This window comes from Cebus imitator, unplaced genomic scaffold (assembly GCF_001604975.1).
Source record: "Cebus imitator isolate Cc_AM_T3 unplaced genomic scaffold, Cebus_imitator-1.0 Scaffold418, whole genome shotgun sequence".
In the NCBI taxonomy this organism is placed as follows: Eukaryota; Metazoa; Chordata; class Mammalia; order Primates; family Cebidae; genus Cebus; species Cebus imitator.
Window position 1 is genome coordinate 1,683,056 of NW_016107733.1, and position 5,058 is coordinate 1,688,113.

Genomic DNA, 5,058 nt, shown 5'->3' on the forward strand with positions numbered 1-5,058 from the left:
TTTTTTGTGCTGTGACAGTCTTGCACTGTCCGGTCTGGAGTGCACTATCTCAACTCACTGCAACCTCTACCTCCCAGGTTAAAGCAATTCTTCTTGTCTCAGCCTCCCAAGTAGCTGGGATTACAGGCACCCACCACCACAACCAGCTAATTTTTTTTGGTTTTTTTGGTTTTTTTGGTAGAGACGGGGTTTCACTATGCTGGCCAGACTGGTCACCAGCTCCTGACCTGGTTCTCTGCCCTCCTCAGCCTCCCAAAGTGCTGGGATTACAGGTGTGAGCCACCCGGCCTGGCCTTTTGTTGTTGTTGTTGTTGTTGTTGTTTTGTTTTGTTTTGGGGGGGTTGGGGTTTTTTTGAGGCGGAGTCTCTCACTCTGGCTCAGGCTGGAGTGTGGTGAGGTGATCTCGGCTCACTGCAACCTCCCTCTTCTGAGTTGAAGCGATTACTCTGTCTCAGCCTCTCAAGTAGCTGGGATTACAGGCGCGCCACCATTCCCAGCTAATTTTTTTTTTTTTTTTAATAAGACCAAGTCTTGCTCTGTCGCCCAGGCTGAAGTGCATTGTTGCAGTCTGGGCTCAATGCAACCTCTGCCTCTTGGGCTCAAGCGATTCTTCTGCCTTGGCCTCCAGAGTCGCTGGGACTACAGGCACGCGCCACCACACCTAGGTAATTTTTGTATTTTTAGTAGAGACAGGGTTTCATCATGTTGGCCAGGCTGGTGTCGATTTCTTGACCTTGTGATCTGCCCGCCTCGGGCGCTCAAAGTGCTGGGATTACAGGCATAAGTCACCGTGCCCAGGCTTTTTGTATTTTTAGTATAGAAGAGGTTTCAATATGTTGGCCAGGCTGGTTGAACTCCTAACCTCAAATGATCCACCTGCCTCGGCCTCCCAAAGTGCTGGGATTACAGGCATGAGCCAATGCACCTAGCATATTCTGGCATTTCTAAGATTTGCTCACACTGAGGACCTAGAGAAGTGACTAACGTAAAAAAAGAAAAAAAAACAGGACTGAATAAAAAGTAGACAGTCATGCTTTTAATTTGACACATTTCTGAATGAAACAATAGTATAATTTTCCTCTTGACCTTCGGAACTTCTTCCAGACTTGACTGTAAGAACTATTATTAGTGAAACATGGGAAATCCCCAATAATACTGAAAAAGAAAAGTAGATTGATAAACTTGGTATGACATGCACACTGGGTTAGAATGAAATGTATTTGAAAGTGCTAGCATAAGAAAGTGTCAAAGGCCAGACACAGTGGTTCATGCCTGAAATCCCAACACTTTGAAAGGCATAGCTACAAGGATCCCTTGTGCCCAGGAGTTCAAATCTAGCCTGGGTAATATAGCAAGATCTCATCTATTAAAAATTAACAAAGTTATTAATGAATATTTCTTTATATCTCAAATACTCTTTAGTTATCTTGCATAGGATTTGATGCTTAGTAAATATTTGCTGAATTAATAGAACAATAGGCTGAAACAAAGACAACCTTCTAATCCCAGATCCACTACTAGAGTAGGGTGGACTTGGACAAACCATTTCACGTCTCAGAATCTCCATTTTCTGATCTATAAAAGAGGTGCATTGCTGGGCACGGTGGCTCACACCTGTAATCCCCGCACTTTTAGAGGCTGAGGTGGGCAGATCACAAGGTCAGGAGTTAAAAACCAGCCTGACCAACATGGTGAAACCCAGTCTCTACGAAAAATACAAAAATTAGCTGGGCGTGGTGGCACACGCCTGTAATCCCAGCTACTCAGGAGGCTGAGGCAGGAGAATCACTTGAACGAGGGAGGCGGACGCTGCAGTGAGCCGAGATCACACCACTGCATTCCAGGCTGGGTAACAGAGTGAGACTCCATCTCCAAAAAAGAAAAAAAAAGGGCATTGGAACATGATTTTAAAGATTATTCTGGCTCAAACATTTTATAATTTTTAAAATATTTCTCGAACTCTTTCTCTAGTTTTCCAGTGCTTAAAAACATTCTGATGTCCTCTTTGCCATTTAAGATCTTCCCATTTGAATCTCAGCTTCCCTTTATAGCTTTTCCCCTTATATGAACGCTTGCCCCAAACAAAAGTAACAGCAATAGCAACAACAAAGATCAATAATATCTGATTGTAAATGTTAACCCCAGCATGTATATGGAGAAATCAACATTCATGTTTATTGTTCACAAGAGGATAAATCAATATAACTGTTTTTGGGAGATAATTCAGATATAATATTTACTGCAGTATTTTTCATTATATATGTATAATATGTATAGTATATGTTTAATAGACATACAAGGCCAGGTGCGGTAGCTCACACCTGTAATCCCAGCACTTTGGGAGGCCGAGTTGGGTGGATCACCTAAGGTCAGGAGTTTGAGACAAGCCTGACCAATGTGGTGAAACCCCATCTCTAAAAAAATAAATAAATAAATAATAAGACGTACATATATGTTTAATATATACATGTTACATGTATTATGTATACAATAAACATATGTACAATGATATGTTTTTAAAGTTAATTATTCATTAGTTTTTTTCTTTTCTTTTTTTTTTTTTGAGACACTCTTACTCTGTTGCCCATGCTGGAGTGTAGTGGCACAGTCTCAGCTCACTGCAACCTCCACCTCTCTGGTTCTAATGATTCTCCTGCCCCATCCTCCCAAGTAGCTGGAATTACAGGCCTGCACCACCATGCCTGGCTAATTTTTGTATTTTTAGTAGAGACGAGTTTTCACCATGTTTGCTGGCTGGTCTTGAACTCCTGAACTCAGGTGATCTACCTGGCTTGGCCTCCCAAAGTGCTGGGATTACAGGTGTGAGTCACCATGCCCTTCGGATTATTCATTAGTTTCATTGCTGTCTTTATATCCACTTTGAAACAGTGAGAAGATTCAGACTTGTTGAGTTGGCAACTAATGAAAGAGGCATACAGGCAGGCCTATTTGGATTTTTTACTTGTCCAAAATTTTTCTATCCAGTCAATGCCATACTGCCATACTTCAAAAAAAAAAAAAAAAAAAGCATAATTTTCTTCTTTACTGCATTTTCTAAACTTTCTGCCATTAACATATATTAATTTTATAATGGGCAGGGAACCCTTCAATTTACATGGTAAAAATTCACAGCACACCATTACTTTTTCCGTAGAACCATAAAACCTAGTGTTAAGAGAGACCATGGAAGCCATTCAACCTAATCTCTCTAGTAATCAAGAAAATTTTTGCACTATTATATCTTACTTTCTTTCTTTCTTTCTTTCTTTTTGAGACAAAGTCTCACTCTGTCACCCAGGTTAGAGTGCCGTGGCATGATCTTGGCTAATTGCAACCTCCGCCTCACAGGTTCAAGGGATTCTCCTGCCTCAGCCTCCCAAGTAGCTGGGACTACAGGCACGCACCACCACACCAGGCTAATTTTTGTATTCTTAGTAGAGATGCGGTTTCACCATATTGGTCAGGCTGATCTTGAACTCCCGACCTCATCATCCACCCACTTCAGCCTCCCAAAGTGCTAGAATTAAAGGCGTGAGCTGGCCGGGCGCGGTGGCTCACGCCTATAATCCCAGCACTTTGGGAGGCCGAGGCGGGTGGATCACGAGGTCAAGAGATCGAGACCATCCTGGTCAACATGGTGAAACCCCGTCTCTACTAAAACTACAAAAATTAGCTGGGCATGGTGGCGCGTGCCTGTAATCCCAGCTACTCAGGAGGCTGAGGCAGGAGAATTGCCAGAACCCAGGAGGCGGAGGTTGCGGTGAGCCGAGATCGCGCCATTGCACTCCAGCCTGGGTAACAAGAGCGAAACTCCGTCTCAAAAAAAAAAAAATAAAAAATAAAAAATAAAAAAATAAAGGCGTGAGCTACCGCACCCCATCTGACATCTTATTTTCATAGTAATAAAAAGGCTACTGTGTCAAAATTAAAAACTTTTGTTCCAAGAAAAACAGTCTAGAAAATGAAAAGACAAACCACAGACTAGGAAAAAAAACTTTGCAAAATGCATATCTGATAAAAGACTGCTATTCAATAAAATATACAAAGAACCCTTAAAACTAAACAATAAGAAAACACACTATCTAATTTAAAAATTGGCAAAAATGTTGATGCCAAGTGTTAGGCAAATACAAAAAAGACTAAAAGTTTTTTGGGTTTTATTTGTTTGTTTTGAGCTGGAGTCTTGCTCTGTAACCAAGGCTGGAGTGCAGTGGCATGATCTCCACTCACTGCAACCTCCACCTCCCAGGTTCAAGCAATTCTCGTGCCTCAGCCTCCCAAGATGCTGGGATTACAGGCTTCTGCTACCAGGTCCAGCTAATTTTTATATTTTTAGTAGACACAGAGTTTCACCGTTTTAAACAGGCTGGTCTCAAACTCTTGGCCTTTGGGAGGCGGATCCATCCACCTTGGCCTCCCAAAGTGCTGGGATTACAGGCATGCGCCACCACTCCCAGCCAAAAAAAATTTTTTTTAATGGGCAAAAATCTGAACAGATAGCTCACTGAAGAGGATGTACAAATGGCAAATAAACATATGAAATCATGTTGAATATAATATGTCATCAGGGAATTGCAAATTAAAACAATGAGAAAATAGCCAAGTTACGAAATTAACACAAGTGCTCATCAATGTATTAATGGAAACAGAAAATGTCGCATATATTTATTTATATATATATATGTACAATGGAATATTATTCAGACATAAAAAAGAATGAAATTCTGTCATTTGCAGCAAGATAAATAGAATCTGGAGACCATTATACTAAGTGAAATAAGCCAGACACAGAAACACAAATATCACATGTTCTCATTCATATGTGAGAGTTTAAAAAGTTCATCTCGGGGCTGGGCGAGGTGGCTCATGCCTATAATACTAGCATTTTGGGAGGCCGAGGCTGGCGGATCACCTGACAGTGGGAGTTGGAGACCAGCCTGACCAACACGGAGAGACCCTGTCTCTACTGAAAATACGAAATTAGCTGGGCATGGTGGCACATGCTGAGGCAGGAAAATCTCTTGAACCTGGGAGGCAGAGGTTGTGGTGAGCCGAGAT